Source organism: Urocitellus parryii, chromosome 12, assembly GCF_045843805.1.
Source record: "Urocitellus parryii isolate mUroPar1 chromosome 12, mUroPar1.hap1, whole genome shotgun sequence".
NCBI classification, from domain to species: domain Eukaryota; kingdom Metazoa; phylum Chordata; class Mammalia; order Rodentia; family Sciuridae; genus Urocitellus; species Urocitellus parryii.
In genome coordinates this window covers 68,484,812-68,512,808 of record NC_135542.1, presented here as the reverse complement: position 1 = coordinate 68,512,808, position 27,997 = coordinate 68,484,812, and the positions used below count along the sequence as shown (strand labels likewise).

General features: G+C 34.1%; 1 protein-coding gene across 8 annotated transcripts in view; it reads right to left on the bottom strand.

Moving 5' to 3' along the window:
- Socs5 (suppressor of cytokine signaling 5) overlaps positions 1–27,997 on the bottom strand; it is a 59,263-nt gene that overhangs the window by 9,481 nt on the left and 21,785 nt on the right. For 2 of the 8 annotated variants that reach the window (XM_026385732.2, XM_026385736.2), the window contains exon 2: positions 22,993–23,097. The exons of 4 other annotated variants lie outside the window; for them this stretch is intronic. The gene's annotated coding sequence lies outside the window, so the exon portion shown is untranslated. Of the gene's footprint in view, positions 1–12,099; positions 12,319–15,288; positions 15,395–22,992; positions 23,098–27,997 lie in introns of those variants that run through there. 2 more of the 8 variants (XM_077791858.1, XM_026385737.2) reach the window with 2 other exon arrangements.

The following is a 27,997-nucleotide window of genomic DNA, read 5'->3' as shown; positions in this document are numbered from 1 at the left end:
CAAATTTCTAAAAGTTAAACTTTCCCCCAGGGAATCATAATTGAGACTGGTTTTATAATGCTTTTGTAAGTTAGATGACTTTTGTTGAAAAATTGTATTTAACAGGATAAGCTATAAATCAGAATTAAGGAAAATTAGAGGTCAAATTCCATTACTACACAAAATATTTAAAAGTACAGTTAGTCAATGGCCTCCTCAATGCCAAGCAGTATCTATTACAAAATTTCCACAAAACAAAATAATCGAAATATTTCCCAGTACTTCATTTCAACAGAATATAATGCAAGATTTATTGGATAAAAAGGAATACTATAACCCAATTCAAATCCTTCCTCTACTATTCAGCCCACATAGATTGCTTCACCATGGTAATATTTTTCTAATACAAAGATCTTCAATCACAGTAACAAAAATTGGGACATATGAACTGATTAAAGTATTTCCATGTCAAATTCAGGTACAAGAGGCAGTTTAGGAAACTAAAGTTTTATTGATATTTTGGTGGCATTTCAATAGTGCTTGGAAAAAGAAAACAATATTAGTAATATTAAGACTGACTTAATATTTCTTGGGATGTTTAGCCATCAGAACTATTGCTCCTTAAAAGAATTTGAAAACCATATGCTTTTTTTTTCTTTTTTTTTTTATTGGTTGTTCACAACATTACAAAGCTCTTGACATATCATATTTCATACATTAGATTGAAGTGGGTTATGAACTCCCAATTTTTACCCCAAATGCAGATTGCAGAATCACGTCAGTTACACATCCACAATTTTACATAATGCCCTATTAGTAACTGTTGTATTCTGCTACCTTTCCTATCCCCTACTATCCCCCCTCCCCTTCCCTCACATCTTCTCTCTCTACCCCATCTACTGTAATTCATTTCTCTCCTTGTTTATTTTCCCATTCCCCTCACAACCTCTTATATGTAATTTTGTATACCAATTAGGGTCTCCCTTCATTTCCATGCAATTTCCCTTTTCTCTCCCTTTCCCTCCCATCTCATGTCTCTGTTTAATGTTAATCTTTTCTTCCTGCTCTTCCTCCCTGCTCTGTTCATAGTTGCTCTCATTATATCAAAGAAGACATTTGGTATTTGTTTTTTAGGGATTGGCTAGCTTCACTAAACATAATCTGCTCTAGTGCCATCCATTTCCCTGCAAATTCCATGATTTTGTCATTTTTTAGCTTTTTAAAACAATCTATTGTGAATTATTTATACACTGTATTGGGACCTGGTCTGTATTATCCAAATTGATAGCTATTTGCCTTAATACTATTTAATATTAGAGTAAACCATATAAAATTGCTCAGGGATACACTAAAACAGTGTGCATAACATAGTAATACAGTAGACCATGTGTACGTCCACTCAGAAAAAATGTGGAATCCTGATCTAATATGCCCAGATATTTCTATTCCCATTGGTTGACTTTAGTGAGTTAGTTATGGTAGGCTCCAAACCTGTTTATGCTATTTGTATTATTATATTATTTAATTAAATGCTAATGAACATAGTAGAAAATGAGAGGGTTGGAAGTTTGACCAAGGTGAATGTCTTTGAAATAATGAAAATGGTGCCAAGTATTGAGAATAAGACAAAGAATATACAAGGATTCTACACTTGGAAAGCATCAGAAGAGTTTAAGTTCTTGTTCTACTTAAAAAAAAAAAAAACCCAAAATGGAATATTGGTGATACATTATAGGTATAGTTTCTGCAAGATAGAAAATATGAATCTGCAACTAGTAGACTTACTTTCAAAGAAAAGATCTTGGCTCCTTAATCAAGACTGACAAATGAGCAGGGTTGGTGGCGCACACCTATAGTCCCAGTGGCTTGGGAGGGTGAAGCAGGAAGATTGCAAGTTCAAAGCCAGTCCCAGAAATTTAGCAAGAAACTGTCTTAAAATAAAAAATAAAAAGGGCTGGGAATGTGGCTCAGTGGTTAAGTGCCCTTGATTTCAATCCCCAGTTTAGGGGTATGGGGGGTGGGAACTAAAGAATGAATATATAGGTAGAGAAAATATTTAAGGTATGTATTCCTTTTTATGGCTTTTCTCAACAATTATTTAATTAAAATTAAGATTAAAATTTGTAGCCAAGATAGAATAGCATAATGTCCTCATGTTAACAGGAAGACGTGACCTCTTTTGGGTTGGTGAACAAGGAATTCTCTGAGGAGGCGATATTTCAAAATTCTGTTCGGAAGAATGAGTAAAATGAATTAGGACAGAGTTCTACAGGCACAGAACAGCATTAACAAATGTCCTGAAGCCGGATGTACAAGGCTGAGTTAACTAACGCGGTTTAGGTAGGAAGGGGAAGAGCACCAAGATGAAGTTGCAGTAGGCCTTGTAACCCATAAGAGGACAAGAATGGATGTTTGTTGGCCCTGCACTGAAGACTATTGCAGAGGTCCAAGTATGAACTCAATTAAGGTGGTAACAGTAGAAATGGATATAGAGATGTTTAGAAATATAAATCTATAGGATTGATACTGACTGAAAATGCAGAATGAGAAAGGGATTTGTCAAAAATAATAGTTTGGGTAGATGCATGGACAGAGATGCTATTTCAGAGAGAGAGAACAGTGTTGGCAAGTGGGGATTTGGAGAATGAATGAACTTAATTTTTGAAATAATGCAGTTGTGGTTATCATGGGGACATCTAAGTGAATACTCATTAGTCTACTGGTATATATTCATATAACAGAATACAATATAGTAGGAATGATAAACTATAATAGCTACTTGCATCAAAACATTAACTTCAAAAACAAAATGCTTAGAGAAAGAATAATAGATGAATATATTCATTATGAATAAATCTGCTTTTAAACAAGCAAAATTCAAAGTATGTGGTTTAAATATACATACATACATAATAAAAGTATGAAAAGCAACAGACTGTCAAAAGTCATCAAACAATAATGGATGCTTCTTGTAAAGAGGGATATAGAATTAGGAGAAATACTCAGGAGAGGCTGTTTTTCTATTGTTTAGCCTGGGTAGTAGGCTCAAGGTTTTTGCCTATTAAATATTCTTTTAGACTGTCCCTGATGATTTTATCCACTCTTTCCTATATATGACACACTGCATAATAAAATTTTTACAATTACACAAGCCACACCTTTACCACAATAGAATAACCAAATATTGAACAATTACAAAAACAAAATTTAAGGAAAACAAAATGCTCTCTTTTAGAGTAAAAGGGTAACTGAACGTAAAAAGCTATTTAGAAAATAGCATATGGGTTTATTTTTCTAAATGGAAAATTTATGACAGTTAATCAAAATGTTCTTACTCTTTAACTTGGTTACTGTAAAGACAGCAATGTTAAAAAACCAAACCAAAAAAAAAAAAAAAAAAACCCACCAAAACCAAGTTGGTCATGGTGGTGCATCCCTATAAACCCAACAATTTAGTAAGCTGAGGCAGGATAAAAAATTCAAAGCCAGTCTCAGCAACTAAATGAGGTCTTAAGCAACTTAGACCCTGTCAAAATACAAACTAAAAAGGACTGGGGATGTGGTTCAGTGGTTAAGCACCCCTGGTTTCAATCCCCATACCCTCCCAAAAAAGTTCCTTGCATACAGTACAGAACAAACTATTTTCTTTTTTTTTTTTTTTAAAGGGCCAGATAGTAAATATTTTAGGCTTTGTGGGCCATATGATCTCTATGGCAATACTGAATCCTACCATTGCAGCATGAATGCAACCATAGATAATATATAAATAACTAAGTATGGCTACATGTCAGTAAAACTTCATTTCATAATTTTCACTTGTCACAAAATGTTATTATTCTGATTTGTTTTAACCATTTAAAAATACAAGATACATTCTTAACTCATGGGCTGTATAATGAGTTAAGAGGTAAGTCATATTTTACAGACACCACAGGTATAGCATAAAACCTTTGATATTATGCTTATCAAAATCAACAGTCACTCTATAGAACAGTTTGGGGATCCATACTCTAAGCTCATCTTAAGTGCATAAAGATAAAAGTGCACAGATAGTTACTAGGGCAAAACAGTGGAAAAACTGAAAACTGTTTCTTGCAAAAAAAGAAAAAGAAATACACACATTAGAGAAGAATTAAAACACCATATAAACATACAAAAAAATCTAATCCTATACTTGAAATTCCACCATCCAGAGATAATCACTGATAATATTTTGGTGGATACTCAGATGGTCTGTTTTATGCAAAAAGCTTGTAAACAATCTTCTCTTACAACTAAAAATCTTCATGTCTATCTTATCCTCCCCTGCCACCCCCGCTTTTTAAAATTTTTTGTAAAATGCCTTTTTGTGGGGCAGGGGGGCTAGCTTTGTCAGAGATGGCATTAGAAAAGTAAAAGGGAAACACTTCAGGCTTTTATATATATATTTTAAATGATAAATAAATCCAAGAGTCTCTAAACTGAGCCATAAAACAGATAAACCTTTTGAAGCTTAATCTTGACAAAAAGGAATGATGATGATGGTAGCAACAGCTGCAACGACATTTACATTCCTGGGTGCTAAGCTTGTGCCATGCACTGATAAATGCATTTTTCTTCTCCCAATAAACTTATAAGTAAGTAACTATCTCAATTTTATAGATGTAGAAACTAATATACCTGAGAGATTAATAACAACCTTGACTTCTATTTCTTGCACTATTATCAGTCTTCTCTGGTTTTCTACCTCTTCTTGAATCAATTTTAGAAACTTTATCCTAGCAATGTCATTAGCAAGTTCTTTAAAACTCCAAAGAATCCATCATTCCTATATCTTTTCAATTATTGGAGAACATAAAGACAGAATTTATCTGGAATTAGTACACATACAGAACCTCTAATAAATAATAACAATAAAATATGACAAAGGTAGCACATGCACGCTCAAAAGAAAGTCACTGGCCTATTTAATAAAAGAATATTTTGGCTAAAAGAATGCAGAGTAAAAAGTATATTCCCTTGCAGTAGCAAGTGTTTTGATTTTTACACTTGATGCCTATCTATTATGAAACCCATAATCCTTTATGTAGGCCTATATACCACTCAGAATGTTCTGGTATTGTTGTAAATAATGGATCTAACTACGTTTTACTGCTTTTCAAGAATATTACTTTTAACCACATGGTCAGTTAAAAATATTTGTAACAACATAATTTCAAGGAATGAGGTTTTAAAAAGAAGAAAATAAATAAGACATAGAAACAACTTGAGAGTCACAGTGATATAAAGATTCCATAACAACATGTTCCCCTCCCAAAAAAGGGGAAAAATTTGAGGGCTATTTTTTCCTAATTAAAAAATAGGTATTTAAATTTATATTTTCATTTCTTAAATTTTACCCACACAATTCTGACTTGCAGTATCACATAGGAGGTTACTCCAGGTCCAGCTTACATCCTATTTTTTGGCCCAAGTCCCAAGAAGGGACACTGCCTGTACTTTGCTTAGGGAAGCAGAATGAAAAGGGCACAGGCATAAACTAGTATTCAACACTTGAGGGCTGGAGGGGAGTTGATTTTAGCTTCACCACTTCAGAATGTTGTGAACTTGAATGTCTTCCTTCACATTTCTGAACATAAATTTGTTCCTGGTATAATGAGTATAATATCTACTTATAGATTATATAAAAGGATTAGAAATAATATTTATTGGCCCCCAGAAGACAATTTTTAAAAAAGTCAGAGGCTTTAAAAATGTTATCATTACTATCTAGCATCTTTAGTTTTTTTTTTTTTTTTAATAATTCTCCCTTTCAGTTCTTCTGGGTTATATCACAAATGTCAATATCTTCCTATGTACAGTACCTTCCAGATAAAAGTTCTATTGATCATTAAACTTCTATATTATTTCCTAGGAAACACAATGTTGATTTCAATGTTTCTTATCAGTTCAAGCTACAGCTAATTTACAATATAAACAAAGGATAGCTCATCTGTATAGTTCTGGGCAAAGTCTAGGAACATAGTCCTTATTCATTTGTTTCTGGCTTCAAAATCCCCTTTTAGTCTATAAAACACCGCCACAATTTAAATTTTACTCTATAATACTGTACACTAAAAAAGCATAAAATCCTATTAAAGTTATGCTTCATTTTCTATAGAGAAAATATCTTATGTAATATACTAACAAACATACCATTTACTGAAATGTTTCTTATCTGGCCAGCATTACTGGCAAACTATGGGGTATGATACACATAACATATGCTTTAGATTTAGCAGGACCTAAAATCACATTCATGCACTGACTAGCAGTGTGAGATCTAAGTCTTAGCCTTTCCATCTAAAAATAGGAACAATTACCACCTCTTACAAGGATAATGGTAATATAAGTACAGCTGAGTATATATTAGGAGCTCAAAATTGGTAGCTTCTGATATACAACCAATCCAAGACAGGGATGGTACATTTCAGTGATAACAGCAAAAAGCAAGGCTGTTTTTATGTTGGGGGTGGGGAGAGAGATTCATTATTGGTTGATTAGTTTTGCCTTCATCTCCCATCTCCAGGGAGGCAAATCAAGCAAATGTACTGAGCATTATAACTATGTGATTAGTACCCTCACTAACTGCCTCTATAGGTCATGCTTCCCAGAGTGCATCAAAGCGCATCAGGAATCTCCCTTCACACCAAAAGAGTTAAAAACAAACAAGAAAACCCAAACTACTCAGTTGTGGAACTTAGTGGGTAGCTTAAATCTGGAAAAGTCTTTCTGATTTAAGTCTTAACAGTGAGCTCACTGTGGCCTGGCTAATAATTTACAAAGAAAACAGTGAGTGAAATGTTTTCTGGACCATTTCCTTCCCTAGGAAGGATAACCATTTTATAACCCCAGCAGTTTAAACAAAATATTTCAAGAAATACAAAGACTCTAAGGACTGAAATACATTATGATAACATTTTCCTTTTATTTTCTATCTAAAACTGCATACATTTATTATTCATTTACAAACTTTAGGATACCTACTCTTTTCTAGGACAAATTTTAGGTCTGAAGTAAACTAACAGGCTTCAAATAATTTGACAGCTTGTAATGAATCAAAAAAAGGAAGGAAGAATGAGGAAAGAATGAAACAAATAGCAAGCAAGCAATCAGGACAACATCCCTTTTTCTGAGGTAGCTTTTCTACCACCATAAGAAAAAAAAAATTAACATCTCAAAATTAGTCTGTTCTATAAGGAGATACCTGAGAATGGTGCTTTTAAATCATTTAAGAACATGAATGTAAACAGAACCATGTTGGCCCAAAACTACAGACTAGAAATGAGTAATCACCTCAGTTTTCTTTTATGCATCATCATGTAACATACTAGTTTATTTTAAAATAGGACAATCAAAAATCTTTAGCTTGTTAACAGAACTGAAATAAAACCTCCCCTATCAAACACAGAGGAATAAAATGAAGAGATTTTAAAAAAATAATCATTTTAACATTTACCAAGTACCACATGTGGAAAACATTATGATAAAGTTCAAGCTCTCACATGAGAATACTTAAAGCCCTTGCTCTATGCATGTTTACTCTAAATTGGCCCATAATTTAAGCAAACTTTATTCTCTGGACACCAACTGCATAGCAACTTAGAAACTAAAAATTAGAAGGGGTGGAGTGTGGCTAGACAAAAGTGCTACATGCAAGTACACTGACCAGAGCAAGCAAAGATCAAAGAATCCTTAAGTAGTATAGTAGCCTAGGGACACAAACTACATGTTCACACAAGACATGAAAAAAGGAACACATAAAGATGTAAAGACTTAAGAGAGATTATTATGATCATTATAAGCCAGTAAGTTAAAAAAATTTTAAATAGCTAGATTTTTAGAAAAACACAAAATTACCAAAGTTGACTTGATAAGAAATAAGGAATTGACAGACCAGGCTGGGGATGTAGCTCAGTGGCAGAGTGCTTGTCTAGCATGTGTGAGGCCCTGGGTTCAAGCTCCAACATAGGGGGTGGGGTGGGACGGGGGAAGTAGGGGACTTTGAAGCAGTAATTAAAAATCTTTGCACAAGGAACACATTAACCCTGGCAGGTATTCTGGGTAGCAGAAGTCATTTTTTTTGTAACAATTGTGATTTCTAATTAAATGGCCAGAGCAAGAAGTCAAAGGTGGTACAATAGCCAGTTCAATAAGACAGGAAAAATAAAGGCATACAAATTGGAAAAAATAAAACTTTTTGCTTTCAAATAACATGATTATCCACATGGAAAACCAAAACAATTGTTTAAAAAAAAAAGCCAAAATCCCTGAACTGTATAATAAATGAGTTCAGCAGGGTACAAGATCAATACCCAAAAATCAATCACGTAACTATTTACGAATAACATGAAAACTGAAACTAAAAGAAATGCAAGGGTAAGGAGAAAGGCTGACAGGACATTTCTTTCAAATTATTCCTTTAGCAAGAGTTCTAACTTCTTTATGCCCCTAAAGGATGAGATCAAAATGGCAGGGAGAAACTGTGGTAGCTGTCTTAGAGTTACCACTGCCTGGGGAGTGGTGAACTATGAGGATATGGGTCTACAATCTATTCCACAGCATACAGGTCCATCTTCTTCCACCTCCACAGCCCGTCTCCCAGGTCCAGTCTTGTATCATCATTTGCAATGGACTAACTGCAACAGTTGCCTATACAGTCTACCTTCCTCCACTCTCACTCCCCTCTGGGACACCTTCCAGAATATTTATCCTAGGATTTCAAGCATCAAAGAAAAAGAAAAAGAAAAAGAAAAAGAAAAAGAAAAAAATCAAGGGAGTCTGTGTCTGGTTGCTTCTTCTACATTTTAAGAACTCTGCACAAAAGGAGCAAAAACAAACAAACAACTAACAGTACTATAGGAATATGAAGATAAAAAATTAAATTGAAATTCAATTACCTGGAAAATGAAAGTGACCAAATGATTGTTTATTATTAAAAAATCTTCCTCTAAAAGAATTCTGACTGGCTACTCAATCCTTCTGAAGATAATAACAAAATTCTCAGGAAAAAATTAATATTTCAAATGTTAAGAATGTAAATAAACAACCAAAAGAGATTTGTGAAGAGTCTTTCATGGGAGATGTTAAAGCAGATAAAAAATGTTCTTCCTAGCCATCCAAGGTAGTCCTTCCTCTATAGGTAACCTGAATTAGCTAACCTCAAATATCTCTGATTTTTTTTTTAATATTAGAATTTAAAAAAGAAACATAGCATTCCATAAATAGACTCTTTATTTAAGACCTAAAAGTACAACAGTGATCATTCTAATCATACTACTTTTCAACTAAAAGAGAATCTTACAATTTTAAACTGAGCTCAACACACAAACATAATTACAAATATATATTTTTAAAAAAAGACTATGGGTAGGCATATTTATAGTGCACATATTATAATGGCCAAGCATGGAACCAGCTTAGATGGCTGTCAACAGATGAATGTATAGAGAAAAGGTGGTAACTATACACAGTAGAGTTCTTTTAGCTATAAAGAAGAATGAAATTATGTCATTTGCCAGAAAATAAATGGAACTGCAGAGCATCATGTTGAGCTAAATAAGCCAGACTCAGAAAGTCAAAGAGTTTTATGTTCTTTCTCATACATGGAAGCTAGAGAGAGAAAAAAGAAATTAAAAAGGGATTTCATGAAAATATTAAGGAGAACAATAGAGCTGAGGAAGGAGATTAAGGTCAGGGAGGAGCAGAGCGCAAGTGGAAATGCTGGGGAATGAAATAAATCATGTTATGAAGCATGTATAAATATGTCACAATGAACCTCACTATTATATATAATCATAGTGTGTGCATAATCATAATATGTGTGCATGATACAAACACATACACACATAAAGATTATGAGTAAGGAATGCCAATATAGTACTCTCTGGTTAGCTTTTTATTATTTTAATTTCAGGTTTTTTTTCTGTATTTTCTAAAACATTAGACTCAATATTTATTAGTTTCCTAGTTGAAATAATATTATTTAAAAAAGAAACTGTATCTTGAAAAAGACCTACTTTTATATTATAAGCCCAAAGTTATATATGTAAAATGCAGAATAAATAAACTTTTAAAGGAAAAGGTGGGACAACAGTGAGCAAAGACAAGAAATGAGGGGTTGGAGAGGAAGAACACAATCAATGGAAAAAGAATAACAAATTCAGGTTTTTCCTGACTCTCAACTGTACTGGGGATTAGTGGTAAGTAATATTGGATTGACACATAGGAAATACACTTTTCAATAGAGTGCCAGTAGGAAGTAATGTGCATTCCTTGCATATAGAGATACTATTTATAGGCCAACCAACAGAAACAGACTATGTGATACATAATATTAACAGCTAGTACAGCTGAGCTTAGGTGACAATTTCCAAAATGTAATAAAAAGAAGAGGAAGTAAAAAGCAGTGGTAGGAATGGTGGGTATTCCATGTTATAAAAAATGCTAATTGTTAATAAAACAGTAGCTTTCTGATACGAATTCAATTTTGCTTACATGTCAGTCATTTATGAACACAAATTTATTCATTTATCAGTCTCTCTGGTTGCAAGGTTCTGACACTCAGGAGACAAACATAGGTGTGTGTGTGTGGTGGAAGAGGATGTTGATAAGCATGACTTTAATAACAAGGGGAACAGGAATTGTCATAGAAATCCAATGACAAAATCAGTAACACAAATGGGCCCGGCCCTCAAGATACTAGACCTGAGAACCTGGCCTCATTCCACCAGGACGCCCTAGGGACTGACAGCAGGAGCTACAGGAGCTGGTGGATCCTCATTCAAGAACTCTGGTCATTATTGGGTTTAGGTAACTCCCTGAGCATCAGCCTTTAGAATCTGATTTGCCTCTAGCCATCAGCTGCTATCACTGTTTCCAAGCTGTTTTCTTTTTCTATCCCACAAGAGTGCCACTTTCTTATACCTTTCACTATTTACTGATTGAGGTCCCTCTTATCTCCTCCTCTTGACTTTTCCAATTCTGCTTCTACTGCTTAACTCCTACGCTGTTTCTTTTTGTGAGTTTTATGATACATATCATTCTGTATATACTTATAGGAATCACCACTTCATCTTGTCTACCCTGAGTACATCCGGCTAAAAATTTAAATTAAAAGAAAGAGCTATATTTTGGTCAATCACAAGGCCCGTGAGAACCAAGACTGGTGAAGCTCATTGCCATATGGACAAAAGTTTCTGTGCTTGTCTACTTGGTTGGCCAGTGGCTTAACTATGATTGCCATCTGTATTCATTTGTTTATTTTTTGATTGCCATCATTAATTTAGGTATTCTCACCAGTCCAACCACCCATGGCCAAGTCAGATAAGACAGAGTATAGACACCTGGCTTCCTTCCTCAGCAAGCATTCCCCTTTCACATAACTGTGGAACAGCAGCAAAAGAAATTACTTAGTGACAACATGTAGTAATATAGAAATGTTTGATGCCTGTGGTCCTAGTTCAGCATTTCATAAACTATTTCCCCTGGAATTCTGGTATACAATAGGATATTAAGAGGCATTCTACAAATAAAGGTTTCAGTTTGAGCAAGTTCATGCCTCAGGTCTCAGACAGAATATCCTCCTGGGCATTACTTCTCAAACTTGTTTGACAATGGCAACCTTATTAATATCTCACAGGACACTTAACACTCTGTGAAGCAATTTAAAAAATGCCATCCTAGTACTACAACTACTCCCACAATCCAGAAACCACTCCAATTTAAGTGTAAAGAAAGCAGAGTCTTTTTTATCCCTATAGACTCATATAATTTTGCCAAGTGCCATGCTTGGTATATATTAGGTGTTCAATATATAAATGCTCACAAAACTAAGTCATTAACATCAGTGCTAAGGGGAAAATGGTTAATAAAAGATTAAATGGAAAAATAAAAACAAAAGGACTACTATTTCTGGTAACAACAGACCAACCCTCCTGCTGAAAAAAACTAAAAATCCTCCATACAAAAAATAAAAAAAAAACCTCAAAATAAGAAGTTGACAAGATAGTGGGAAACTGCCAAACTGAATGTTAACAAGTGGAAACCCAGAGAGGTCATGGAACAGCCCCCACTCCATCAGACACTGGCCCTGGTACATACCTGCAGATGTATTTTAAATTAAGTCTGTTTTCAATAGCCCCAGAGGATATATTAAAAAATGTCAAGGTACAGATTTCTCGAAAGCTGGAGAATTTATTTTGGATCACAGTTTTAGAGACTTCAATCCACGTGTGGCTGGCTCCATTATTACAGGCCTATGATGAGGCAACATCATGACAAGGGTCTCATGGCAGAGCATAGCTGCTCACCTCATGGCAGCTAGGAAGCAAAGACAAAGGTCACTTTTGTAAGGAAGTCCATTCTCTGAAACCCATGAAGCCATGAATTGATCATGGATTGATCCATGATCATGAGTTCAGAGCCCTCATGGTCCAGTCACCTCTCAAAGACCCCACCTCCAAACATGGCTGCACTGGGGACCAAGTCTTCAACACATGAACTCTCAGAGGACATTTAAGAATCAAACCATAACAGAACTCCTTCCCCACACTAGTTATCCCAAAGGGCTATGACCTCACGTGAGGGGAAACTATAATTAAATCGAAATCCAATGCTACCCCTAAGAGACTCCAAGGAAGGTTGTTCAAGCCCCAAGACAATCAAGAGAAAAAAGGATGAAACAAGGATTTGCAGTCTGGGTTTGCAGGGAGTTTATAACCCAGGTAACTTTAATCTGTGAAATTCTTTTAAAATATTCCTGGGCTAGTGGTTTGAACACACATTTTAGTAGAAGCAAACATAAACCATCTCTGAAGGAATTCATTCTAGGCCTCAAAGAATACCCACAGATAATTTTAAGAAAAATAAGCAAGAGAATCAAATCTTGCATACACAAACCAAATCATCATGGGTAAGAATAAGAATCCACAGGAACAGATAGATCCACAGATATTGTGGGTATCAAATGACCAGGCTTAGAGATTAACACTAAAATGCTTACCAACCATATTAAATAAAAGTCAAACTTGACAAAAATTAGTATGGAAAACATGTAAAGAACCAAATAAAAGTATCTGCAATCAAATTCTTTTCCCAAAAGAAACCTCTAGGCCTAGATTCCTTTATTGGTTAATTCTATCATCATTTCAGAAAAAAAAAAAAAGATTCCAATATACAAAGCTTTTACTAAATATTCCCCATATTATTAGTCTAGCATAACCTAATATCAAAGCCCAACAAGTACACTATGAGAAGAAAGAATACAGAATAATCTCTCATGAATACAGACACAAGTCTTTCATGTTATGTTTTAAGTAAAACATTGAAAAATTCAGCAATACATAAAAACGATCAAGCTAGATACAGCCTAAGAATGCAAGGTTGGATTAACATTAGAAAATCAACTAATGAAAATTATCAAAATGATAAAGAAAAAAAGTATAGGATAATCTCATTAGAGATAGAAAAAGCACTTGGTAAGATATGGCATCCATTTGTGATGAAAACTTTTAGGCAAACTATAGTGAAAAATAACCTTTAACTAGACTGAAAAATAACCTTTAACTAACCTGATAGAGTCTTTAAAAAAAAAAAATGTCACCACATCCTTGATAAAACAGTGAGATCACTGAGATTTAAGTGTTTCTTAAAATAAGGATGCCCCGCATCCACATTGTGATGAAGATACTAGCCAGCTTAACACAAAAATACAAAAGACACTGATTAATTTTATCCCTATAGACTCATATAATTTTGCCAAGAACAAAAATATCATTATTCTCATGATATAGTTACATATTCCAAACTCCAAAATGATAATAAATTTTAAGAACTAATAAGAATTTAGAAAGGATAATAGGCTCTAATCAATATATAAAGCATGTATTTTATTCCTATATGTTTGTAATAAAATGAAATGTAAAAGTATATATCATTTACAATAGCCTCAATGGTATGAAATATCTAGGATAAATCTAAGATCTGCAAGTTTTTTCAGGAAAAAAAGCATTATTTGTAATAAATTACAAGACATTAAAATTAAGAATTTTTGTCCATCAAAAACACCAAATATGGTCAGGCACATCCCTGTATTCCCAGTGGCTCATAGAGGCTGGGGCAGGAGAATCAAAGCCAGACTCAGAAACTTAGTAAGGCCCTAAGCAACTAGTGAGACACTCTCTCAAAATAAAAAGGACTGGGGATATAGCTCAGTGGTTAAGTGCACCTGGGTTCAATTCCTGATACCAACAAAAACAAAAACAAACAAACAAACCAAAAAACCCCACAACCCAAAAGTAGGAAATTACATTTTCAATAAAGAACTCCTTAATAAAAATCACAAAGATACAGTTCTTCTGCCCAAAATACTTAATTTTGTAACAGCAAGAATATAAAACAATAGGAATGCTCATATACTGTTGGGGTGAATATAAATTAGTATAACTGCTTTGAAAAATAGTTTGGTATTATCTAGTGAATTTGAGGATATGAAATTTTCTAATGACAGCAATTCTACTCCTGAAGGTAAACACTGGTGCCCATGTATACCAAGAAATATATAGAATAGTCACAGCTAAATGATTCAATATTATGAAATACAATGAAGAAAACGTATTGTGGCATATTCATATAAGTTCAAGGCCAGCCTCAGCTACTCAGCAAGAACCTGTCTCAAAAACCGGCTAGAGATGTAGCTCAGTGGTAAAGTGACCCTGAGTTCAATCTCTAGTACCAAAAAAAAAAAAATAAAACAAACAAAAAAATAAAACCAAAATTAAACTATATCATTTAGGGATACATTAGATGGTAAATCTTTACAGAGAAGGAAAAAAATGATTTTGCCAAACTATAAAAATGTTTACTTCTAGGCTGGGGTTGTACCTCAGAGGCAGAGCGCTTGCCTGGCATGCGTGAGGCACTGGGTTCAAGCCTCAGCACCACATAAAATAAAAAATATTGTGTTCACCTAAATATTTTAAAAAATGCTTACTTCTGAAGGCTGGGATGGAGTGGCAACAGGTAGTGTTCAACTGAGAAGGGGCAATACAACAAGCTTCTTGGTATACTCCCAATGTTCTATTACTTAATCTGGGTAGTAAATACGCCTTAAAACCGCTCATCTTGTATTCACTGTTTTCTGTGTGTGTGTGTATATATACATACATAGAAATATATATTTTACATTTTATTATATAAAGGAAAATAAAGAGGGGGGAAAAAGCATACACAAGACAGAACAAAGAGAGCAATATTTGTTGTAGGCAACAGCAAAGTGCTACTAACAATCACCTGAAGTGTTCAGTGAAGGGGCTGGGGATGTGGCTCAAGTGGTAGCGCGCTCGTCTGGCATGCGTGCGGCCCGGTTCGATCCTCAGCACCACATACCAACAAAGATGTTGTGTCCGCCAAGAACTAAAAAATAAATATTAAAAAAAATTCTCTCTATCTCTTTCTCTCCTCTCTCTCTCTTTAAAAAAAAAAAAAAAGTGTTCAGTGAAACCCAAATAATGGCCCATCCCTACACTAGACTATTATTTCTCTAATTATATGACCATTATCATTACTATAAGATATATATCTTAGGACAATCTCTAGTCCAATAATCATGGAAACATGATTGTGCCAAATTTTTTTCTACTTGACTTCAATATGGTTATACATATTTTCCCATCTACACAAAGAGGCATTCTGAGAAAGCCACAGATATTTGGCATAGACAATCCATTTGAAGGTTCCACTAAAGGAAAAAATAGAACATTCAATTATACATTGTAAATTATTTTAAATGTTGTAAAATTAAACTATGTAAGAGTTAATTCAATAACTTTCAATAAGAATATTTTAAAGAATGTACTTCTTCTTGACATATTATTCTGCTACAATTAACTATTAATTCTAAGATGTTAATCTTTATTAAAGAATCTGAGTTCTTGTCCATTTTGCACCTTACTAAGCCACATAAAGCAATTGGCTCCCTTATTTAATTTTATGAGAAAAACTTCACTTTCCTGGATGTGAATTTCATCTAGTTAACTAACCTAATTCCTTCAGTGAAGTGAAGCTAATGGAGAAAAATCTTTGATTTTAAAGAATTTTCACCTATATATAGAAGCTATGAGAACCTATGTTCTTACCTTCCCCCAAGTATTTTCTAGAACCAATTTTTACCTCCTTGAGTACAGGTGGGTGTTTATGGGAAACATACTTCTAGTCCACATTTTAAATACACTCTTTAGTTCATTAACAGCCTCAAAGTCTGGCCCACTTTGGATGTTCTCCAATGTACGTCAAATTCACTGTATTTAAAATTTAACATTTCTCCCCAAACTGGGATGTCATTACCATCTTTCTACAGAACTGCTAGAAAATATTTAGGAGTATTTTATTCTTCTTTAATATCATCATATTTAATGTTGCCTAACTCAATAGCTTTTTTTCCAAAATGTTCCTCAAATGTACCCTTTCTCTCTACCTGTAACATTGTCTAGATTTATTTTGCCACATTTTTCCATTCTAAAACACCTTAGTCTCTCCCATCTTCCCAGACTCATAACTCTGCCAGACGTATCTCCTTTCTGAACATTTAACAGCTACAGTATCTTGTACCTGTTGTTCACTTACTGCCATCTATTATTAGGCCCCATTTTATTCAAACTTAATTCTCCTTACTCTGAAGTACCTCCTCTACTCTGCCCTCCACCATTCTATTTTTAACATCTACATCAAGTTCTAATATCTACCTGTTGATTTCTCTAAAAGGGTTTACAATTAACACTACAATTGTTATAATTAACACTACAAATTGTTCTTTTTTATTCAGATCAAGTCAATTTTATCTGTACAACTGTACTTTAAGATTCAAAAGACAAAGAATGGTTTTTATATTGCTTCTTATAAGTACCTAAGAAAAGGATAAAAATTTACATTCAGATTTTTAAAGAAAAAGATATAAAGGTATAGAACCAAGGTGCTTTACTTGGTTCTGGTATTTCTATCTTGGCTCAGGCAACTGATACCTCAACAGCTGATCTGTGAGTTGGTCAGCTGAAGTATGGCTCACCATTTTGCCAAACTGACCAAAGAATTAGCTTCAATGGGAAGGCTTCTATGAGATCCTATTTAAACCACTGGATAGGTATTTTACTTAAATAGATATTTGAAAGCTTGACCAGAGAATTTTAGTAACCAAATCTGATTGTTAATTCGGACTATGTGCCCACTGAGATAGAGGTTCCAAACTAGAATTTTCTAGGTATCAGGAAAATTACTGGTAATCAAATATCTAACAATTACTATCACTACATCTACATTTCTATCTGATAACAAAGGAGGTCAAGTAGGAGGAATGGAGTTAATTTTTCTTACTCAACCCAGTGAGAACAGAACTCTTTTCTCATCAATGCTACAGAGAATTAGTGAGCAAAATCAGTAAGCTGCATAGAATCACAAGGCAGAAAGGTGGTTTCCAGAAGCTGAGGAGAGGAAGGAGAGTTATAGGCACTCACAGATAGGATTCTACTGTGTCTTTTACCATGTATTCAGGAGAGTACAAAAATCTAGTCTTTCTTCATGAAATATATTACTGTATTTACTTCTCATTCCAAACTTAACCTATTTTAATAAGAATAGACTGGTTCTATCTCATTTGCACTTTTCTTAAATTTCCTTTAAAAAATTATATAAGTGTGTGGTTTGAGTTTGGGGGTACTGATAGTGATATTACAACAGATCAAACACTACCTGAATGCTGAGAATACTTGTGGAAAACAAGCCTTCCAAAAACCAATCTAACACAGCAACCCAAGTGTCCACTAACAGATGAATAGAAAAAACTGGTACAAATAAAACAGAACATTGTTCAACTTTAAAAAAGAAGTAAATTCTAACACATGCTACCACATGGTTGAACCTTGAAAATTTTAAGCTAAATGAAATAAGTCAGTCACAGAAGGACAAAAAATATGTATGTCTCCCCTAACATGGGTCCCTTGAGTAGTCACATTCATAGAATCACAAGGCAGAAAGGTGGTTTCCAGAAGCTGAGGAGAGAAAAGAGAGTTAGTGTATAATGGGTATAGAGTTTCTGTAGGGGAAGATGAAAAAGTTTTGGTGACAGGTGGTGATGGTTGTATGACAACGTGAAGGCACTTAATGCTACAGAACTGTACACTTAAAAATGTTAAATTTCATGTCCATTTTAGTCCAATAAAAAAGTGTAACAGAAGAATTATGTGAACTTTTAAATTACTTCATGTTCTATATGATCAATCCATCTTGAGATATTTAAAAGGACAAGCCAAGTCCTTTACAACTGGCAGTATCTACTTCTCTTCATTTAATGAAGAAAAGAAAAACAAAATTTAAGTATAAGAAGTAGATACTAATGTCTACATAAGCAATGGCTTATTTAAATACTTTGGAATTTAAATATTGCTATTGGTATGTGTCTCTGATATTTTTGCTGTATTCTTCCTGAATATGTTTATTATTTCAACATGGGCCATGGACCATGTGGTAAACTTTATATACGGTGCTGGAGATAACAAGATGAAACACAGTCTCTGAGAAGTATACAATCCAGGAGAAAAGGGAAATAAATTACAATTTAAGTGTGAATTAATTAAGAGTGCCATGGGAATGCAAAGCACAAAGCAACTATCTCTAGTTGAGGGAATGTGCCAGACTGCAAGCTGTCTCCATGCCTGTTCTCCTTTTCTTCCATAATAACATAATTAACTGGCACAAAGCTACCCAGAATAAAGATTACATTTCTCCAACCTTCTTTGCAGCCATGGACTAAGTTCTGGTCAGTGAAATGAAGCACATATATATGATGGAAGCTTTAGGAAAACATTTTTTCTTTTTTCTTCATTTAATTTGTTCTTTTTAGACATACATGACAGTAGAATGTATTTTGACGTATATTATACATACACACATGGAATATAACCGATGTTCTAATTAGGATCCCATTCTTGTGGTTGAACACGATCTGCAGTTTCACTGGTCATGTATTCATATATGAAAAGAGGAAAGTTAGGCCGAATTCATTCCACTGTCTCCTATTTGCATCCCTCCTCCCTTCCCTTCATTCCCCTTTGTCTAATCCAATGAACTTCCAGTCTCCCTGCCCGCCTTATTGTGTGTGAGCATCTACGTATCAGACAGCATATTCGACCTTTGGTTAGGAAAGCTTTCTTAAGAGACCTCTGGTATAGGCCCTTCTCTCCTTCCTTTCTTTTTTTCTTCCTGTACCCTGCTGTTTAAAATAAAGACACCCAGTTTTGAACTATGAGGCCTAAGGTCAAATCTGAGACATTCTGAAGCCATGAGCTAAAAATGACTTCATGAAGCAGAGCTGTCATTTTAGCCTTACATTATAAACTCTGAACTTCTACAGTTCAGAGTTCAGAAGTTAATACTGTCTTTAGCCTGTTGGGATTTAGGAGTTTTCATAACTTGCAACATACGCCTAACTAAACCTAACATCCACAGGGAACAGGCAGGTTTTATAGACAAGAGGATCTCGAGCTGGGTTTTAAAGATTATCTGTCAGGTGGAAAGGGGCATTTCAGACAGAGACACTGCAAAAGCACAGACTCAGGAAAAGACCTGCCTTTCCCAAAGGCAGAGAGGGGTTCCAATGGCTGAAGTACAGCAGATGTACAGTAAAAGAAAAAGCAACCTGGGGCTGGGGATGTGGCTCAAGCGGTAGCACGCTCGCCTGGCATGCGTGCGGCCCGGGTTCGATCCTCAGCACCACATACCAACAAAGATGTTGTGTCCGCCGAAAACTAAAAAATAAATATTAAAAAATTCTCTCTCTCTCACTCTCTCTTTAAAAAAAATAAAAAAATAAAAAATAAATAAACATCAACTTTGATGGGATGAGTCCTTTGGCTCTCCCCCATTAAAAAAAAAAAAAAAAAAAAAAGCAACCTGAAAGGCAGAGAAGAGAGACACTAAAGGATCTTACATGTCATGCTAATCAAAGTGCTTTTATTCTTTGACTTTTGTCTTATAAGTGATTATGACTCCATAGATAATTCACTGCATGTTTTAGAAGAGCCAAACAAATCAGTCAGAAAATAAAGCAATATGAATGAATGTATGGAGGACAGGGATTAAAGAGAAAAAACTTCATGACAGAAAGGTACAATACTGTTTTAGTAAATGCAAAGAACTAGAAAAAATACTGGCATAAAGGAAAAGATTATAACTTCTAAGAAAATTAAGGTAGAGGAATATGGAAATATGTATAATTTGGAGCTGTCAAGATTAAGTAAGGATTGGAAATATCTACCTTTAAAGTAAACTGAGGTAAATGATTTATAGTGTAACTATAACCACTTCCTGATAATAAGTTTCATTTTTATACGCCCACATTCATGGTTTCTTTTCACAAATGGCTGTCATAGGTTAGTAAGTCTTAGGTGAACATTATCTATAGTAGGAACTTGGTATTTGATGACCTGATCCCTATCAAAGAGTTGCAGGCAAGGAATTTAAAAAAAAAAAAAATCAGCACTCTTGAAGCATATGAGGAATTTTAATTTTTATTTTAACAAGTAGAATACTTTATTGTTCTAAGATGATCATGTGTAATTTTTGTAACTTTTAAATTTTATCATTAAAAATAAAAATCCCATCAATGCCCAATTGTGAAACTAAAAAAAAAAAAAAAAGCAGCAACTATTGCCTCAAAGAAAATATATTGAGTCAAATTACTCTTGAGTATATAGCCTCTGTGAATCCATAACCTATTAATTACACTCTTCAGTCTCAAAGATCAAAAAATTATTTAAAAAAAAAACTTGCAATGTTTCCATTACTTTTTGGCTCTAACTGTCCCTAAATTTGAGTACTGCATTTTAGCCTTTTAACAAATATTTGTTGTGTAATAATTATAACCCTAAATACACTGTGGGACATGTGAATTAAGTACCTGGAAGCTATAGGCACGGTTTTATGTTTTAAGCCTGTTTCCAATTGGATTTAGTGTGCTTTTGGTATATTCAACCAGATTATAAGTGCCCTACTCTCTGTAACACACATCAAAACACTTGCTAAGGTACAAAATGAGAAAATTTTTTAAAGGAAGGGATATATAGCTTTCTTAATTTAGACTTGTTACTCAAATCATCTGCATCTAAATATAACTTTCACTTGAAGGAATATAGTAATAGCTTTTTTTCTTTAACCCTTGAGTTTTCTCCTTTTATTTCTTCATTTCTTATAATTTGGGAAAAAGTATGAATCTAGCCAGACACAGTGGCACATGCCTATAATTCTAATGGCTAGGGAGCTGAACCGTAAGTTCAAGGCCAATCTCAGCAATTTAGCAAGGCCTCAAGCAACTTAGTGAGATTCTGTCTCAAAATTAAAAAATGGGCTGGGGATGTAGCTCAGTAGTAAATTGTCCCCCCCCCCCAAGGTTAAATTCCCAGTGCCCCCGCCAAAGGGATTCAGTGGGCAAAGAGAACTTTGGCCCATATAATTATTTTTCAATGAATGCACCTTAAGATGTTAAAACTTCTTCAAATGATTCACCACACCACTTTTAAACACTGTAAGAATAAAGCTAATAGTGAAAATAGCTATTGTAAAGCTGGCTATAAATTCACCTGCTCATTACCATCTGCTCATGACCCCAGCTCTTAAAATCAAGAAACAGAATTACAATAACAACAATTACTAGGAACAAAGAAAGGACACAGTTGTCCGTAAAGCATTTATAGCTCTATGGAAGACACATACTTGTTCCTCCTGAGCTCCCTAGATTCTCAGACCCCAATGGTCTTCTTCAAACTACCATCCTACTGTCACCAGATAGTGCCATATAAATCATATTAGAAAATATAATTCCCGGGACTGGGATTATGGCCCAGCGGTAGAGCGCTCACCTAGCATGGGCGGGACCCAGGTTCCATTCTCAACACCACATAAAAATAAAGGCATTGTGTTGTGTCCCTCTACACCTAAAAAATAAATATTTTAAAAAAATATATAATTCCCTGTTCAAAATTCCCTGGTCTCTACACCTTCAGAGATAAAATGTACATTCTTTCAATTAGATATCTGGTCATTGTGAATTTGGCCCCTGCTTAATCATTAAGTTTTATTAACAGAGTTTCTTTTTCCTTCCTTTCAAGTTCTAACCACATACGTTTCCTGAATGCAATAGGTTTTCTTCTGTATGCCTTTCCACATGCTGTTGTTCTCTGGTATGCACTCCTTCTACATTTACTATACTTGACAAAATACCATACTCATTCCTTAAGTCTCTTCAAGTGCCATTTCCAGTGGCATGTTATAAAACAGGTCTCAGAGTGGGCTGGATGCTAACCACTCAGTTCTGCTACAATGTTGGTTTTGAAAACTCCAAGTTGTTTCAATGTGCAGGTTACTTTGGGGAACAATATGACAATAATACAAATCCCATTTGCTCATGTGTCATTAAATACTAGTTTAATGCAGAAAACTACACCCAACTGAGAGGAATATACAGCACATACACACACCCCAAACACTTCCTAGCTACCTCAGTTCACCTGTGTGTTATCAGTCACACCCATTCACATCTGGTGTTAACTCTATCTGATTTCTGACAACCTTCTACCATTTCACAGAAACCACAAGAGAAAATTTTCCCATGTCTACTTCCACAAGCCAACTTCAGGTCTTTATCAATGTGAAATACTATATTTGCTGTAATACTCGTTTTTCTTAACCATTTTAACATGTAAAACTAAGCTATCATTTTTATTAGGTTGCTATTTTTTTTTAAAGTGTAAGTTACGTCTCAATCCCAGTTTTCCTTTTATTTAGTGACTTTTAGGAATGCAAATGTTCCATTATAGCAGAACTGACTATATGCACATTTGTGGGTTTCTGTGGTGTATACACCACCAGTTGATTTCAAACTACAAACAGCTTAGCTCTGTGGGTCAGACCTGGTTCCAACATGCCACATCCACAGTACTGTGAACTTACCTTCATCATAGCAATCATTTCTTTTGCATAATAAACTGTTTTCCTGTTTATTCCAATAGATAGTAAGATTCTTGAGGGCAGGGCCCTTGTCTTAGTCTTCTACAGCTGTTAAAACAAAAATACCAAAAACTGGGTGGCTTGTATACAATAGAAATTTATTTTTCACAGTCTTGAGGCTGGAAATCTAAAATGAAAGCACCAGCAGATTTGGTGTCTGGGAAGGTCCACTTTCTGATTCCACAGATGGCCATTTTCTCATGGAAACCTCACATAGTGAAAGAACTCGAATTTCACTGGCCTCTTATAAAGGCACTAATCCCACTTATGCAGGTTCCATCCTCATGACATAATCACCTCCCAAAGGCTCTACTTCCTAATACAGCTACACTGGGGATTAGATTTCAACACGTGAATTAGGGGGAAGATATAATAACATTAATTAGGGGAAGATATAATAACATTCAGTATTCAGCAGTCCTTTTTTCCGTAACACTGCTATTCCTTGACTAGTATTAAGCAGACAGGAGGTCTGTTGCTAATGCAGAAACCATGGGGTAATGGACTTGAAATCTAACACAAATATTAATAGACTATAATCTATAATCTATTTCTATAATGTAAAATTAATATTTGATTTCCCCAATCCCATCATTAGTAAAAGATTTAGGAATTGAACACAAGTGTTTCTGACCCCAAAGTTTATAACAAGAGAAACAATACATTATAACTAACCCACACATCCTCATATACTTACTAATCTAATCCACTAACCTACATACACCTCAAGGTCTATGTGATTTATAGATTAATTAAAAAACAGACTCTTATGATAAGACTGACATTTTTGTCCTGAATGGCAAATTTACATAAATACCTTATAAGCATATGTAAATTAATCTTCTGTGCAAAAAAGAAATTATATAGAATAAGACCCATCTTCCAATTATTCAACCCAATCTTAATCTGAAAGTTAGCCTAAAATCTAGAACAAAAAATACTAACATCCTGAAATTTAAAATACAGGACAATTTATAGCATTGTAATGATCAGAGACTAAGTGATTTATTGGCCAACAACTACATCAAAGTTTAATTTCCTTATATATGTACATTCAACAATTTTAAGTTGTGGTGTTTATAATTTATTTAACGTCTCGGGTAAAAAAGAAAAGTGTGAATTTCAATCTATGTGTTAGTAATCTTGGCAATAAATTAGATCTGAGCATACTAGCATGTTTCAAAAATGGGAAAAAGCAATTTTACCTTCTATTAAAGTTTTGCTAAGAAATTAAGCCATACTGAGTGCTTGTGAAGTTATACGACATTGAGGAGTAATTCTTAAATTCAGTATGTATAGGGTATCAGAGGGCTTTTCAAAACAAATTACTAGACCCCATTCCTTGAATTTAATTTAGTAGATTTGATGTAGGGCCAAAGACTGTGCCAACAGTCATGAAGCAAACAGAATGTTTCAGAAAAGAAACGGAAGCTATGAAACACAGCAGTCACTCCTTATCTAAAGGGATACATTGTAAGAATTGCAGGTGATACCTGAAATTGTGGTAGTATTAAATCCCATATACATGCACTGAGAAACTGATAAGTCAATCCAATAAAAGACAGCTACTTGTCTAATTGACCAATTTGTTCATGGGTCAATTAATGAATGAATTAATTAGTCATTCCTTCATTATTTGACTAATGAATGAATATTAACACAAGATTCCATCACACTACTCAGTTTTAACTCAAGTTAAAATTTATGAATTGTTTATTTCTGGAATTTTCAAGTTAGTATTTTCAGACTATGGTTGACCATGAGTAACTGAAACCATGGAGAAGGGAGACTTCTATAAAACCAAATGGAAATTTTAGAACTGAAAAACAGAATAACTAAAATTAATCACTGGATAGGCTTAGTAAGTACAGTTGATATGACAAAAGAGTCAGTGAACTTGAAGACAGACTGATGAAAATGATCTAGTCTGGGGGAAAAAAATGAACAGAGACTCAAGAACCTTTGGGATATCAAAAGGTCTAATCAGTACTCTGAAAAGAAAGTAAAAGAATGCAATGGAGAAAAGTATCTGAGCAAAGAGTGACTGAAAAAACAAACCTGGTAAAAGCACAAGTATATAAGATCCTAGAAACTCACAAAAATCAAGAAGAAAACTATGCCCAGGCACACTATAGTCCAAATAGTGGCGGGGGTGGGGGCGGGGAGAAGGGTGATGAATTGCTTATAGGAGAATAGCAATCTGAATGATTAAACTTCTCACTGGAAACCCTGGAGTCCAGAAGGAAATAGCACATTTTTAAAGGGCTCCAAGAAAAGAACTAACAATTTAAAATTTCTATACCCAATGAAAATTTCCTTTAGGATTGAAAATGAAATAAAAATACTCTCAGGTAAAGGTAAAACGAAAAGGATTTATTGCCAACAGATCTGATCTAGAAGAATTACTCAAGGACAATGGGAAATGATATAAAGAGAAAACTAGAACATCAGTAATGAAGAAAGAATAAAAAAAGGTAGCCATCTTAGTAATATAATAAATTATTCAAACATGTTTGCCAGTTGAAAGCAAAAACTATGTAATTGTCTAATATGGCTTTCCATGTGTGTATGTTATAAATAAGATAATACACTTAAGAGAGGAGGTAAAGAAACATACAGTGTTAAAATTTCTGCATCCCACATAAATGGAAAAATACTTATTCTAAACATGTATATGACCCTTAGAGCAACTACACAAACTAATGGGTACTCTTACACTATGATGAGATACAATTTTTAAAAACCCACAACAGATAAAAAATAATGGAATATTAAAAACTTGAAATCTAAAAGGAGGCAGTAAGGGGATTAAAGAGGAGCAGAAAAAGAAAGAAAGCAAACAACAACAACAAAAAATTAAACATATGACTACATGTATTAAATGTAAATGATCTACAAACAAGATAAAGCCAGAGCAGTGGGCACACCTACAATCCCTGTGACTTGCTTGGGAAGCTTAAACAAGAGAATTCCAAGTTCAAGGCCTGCCTCAGCAACTTAGTGAGACACTGTCCCAAAATAAAAAATAAAAAGGGCTGGGGGTCAGTAGTAAAGCAATTGCTAGCATGCACGAAGCCCTAGGTTCAATTCCTAGCATCACACATAAAATAAAACAAAACACCGAAGATTAGATTTTCTTTAAAAAGGATGACTGGATTCTATGCTACCTATAAGAAATTCATGTCAAATATGATGAAAAGGTAGATGGGGGGAAAAACATTGCATAGAAATCTAATCAAAAGTGGGTTGAGGTTGTGGTTCAGAGCTGGAGTGCTCACTTGGGCATGCATGAAGCACTGGGTTCAATCCTGAGCACCACATAAAATAAAGATATTGTGTCCACCTATAACTAAAAAATACATATAAGAAAAAAAAGTTGGAGTGGCTATGCTCTTATTAGAGTAAATTTCAAAGCAAAGAAAATAAGCAGGCATAAAAAAGACCCAAAACATTATGATAAAATCAGGGCCAATTTACTACAAATAACATAATCCTCAATGTATTAACAGAACAAACAATTGACAGAACTTCAGAATCAGGGGCGTCTACAATGATAGTTGGAGAATTCAATGCTGTCTCTGTCTCTCAGTAATCTAAGTAACAAAAAATGTAGTACACACACAAAAAAACTAACAAGAATATAAAACTTAACACTACAACCAACTGGATCTAACTGACAATTATAGAACATTCCACCTAACAGCAGCTAAGTATTTTCTGTTTTCAAGTATACCAAAATTCACCAATATGAACATATCTTTAAGGTCATAAAACAAATTTTAACAAATTTAATAAAAGAACTAAAGTAACATAGTATATGTTCTCTGACTACAGTGAATCTACCCTAGAAATCAATAACAGAAAAACCTCTAAAAATTTATAAATTAAACAATGAATGAACTTCTAAGTAATCCACACAGGACAAAGAGGAAGTGTCAAGGGCAATTAGAAAATAAAAAAAAATGTCAACATTTATTTGATGGAGTTCAGCAATGCTCAGAAAAAGTTTACAGTTAATATATTAAATGCTTATATTGACAAAAAAAATTCTCAAAACTATTACGTTAGTGTCCACTTCAAAAAGCTAGAAGAAACGAAGAGTAAAATAATCCCAAATCAAGGAGAAGGAAGGACATTCCTACAGTTAACCTCAAACTTAATCATGAAAAAGTGAATGCTTTCCTCTGTAATTGCAAACAAATCAATGATATTTACTTTTGTCACTTGTATTCAATACTATATTTGAAATCCTAACTAATGAGAAAAAGTGTATGGGAAGGAAGCACACAGACTTGAAAGAAAAAAGTGGCTACATTTACAGAAAAATTTGTCTATGTAGAAATCCCAGAGAACCTCCCCAGCACCACCCCCCCACCAAAAAAAAAAAAAAAAAAAAAAAAACACCACTGAGAACTGAGTAAGGTTTCAAGGTTTAGGATACAGGTAAATACTAAAGTCAATCCTATTTTTATAAACTGACAATGAACAATTAGAAACTGAAATTTTAAAATACCATTTATAATGGCTCTAAAAAACTGATATACTAAGATATAAATCTAACAAAACATTTAAAAGAGTTATATGCTGAAAACTACAACACTATAAAAGAAATCAAAGATGTAAATAAATATACATCACATTTGAAGATTTGAAGACTCAACATAAAGATGTCTATTTTTCCTATTTGATCTATAGATGTAATAGGATTCCAATCAACCCCTAACCCCAGGTATATCTCATAGATGCAAACTAATTCTAAAAAGCTAAAACAAACTGGAATAGTCAAACAATTTTGAATAAAATTAAAAGAATTACACTATGTGATTTTAAAATTTACTAAAAAGCTACATCAATTAAGACAGTATAGTATTGCGGGGGGGACAGACACATAAATTAATGAAACAAAATAGTCAAGAAAGAGACCCACTAAAATATGGCCAATTATTTT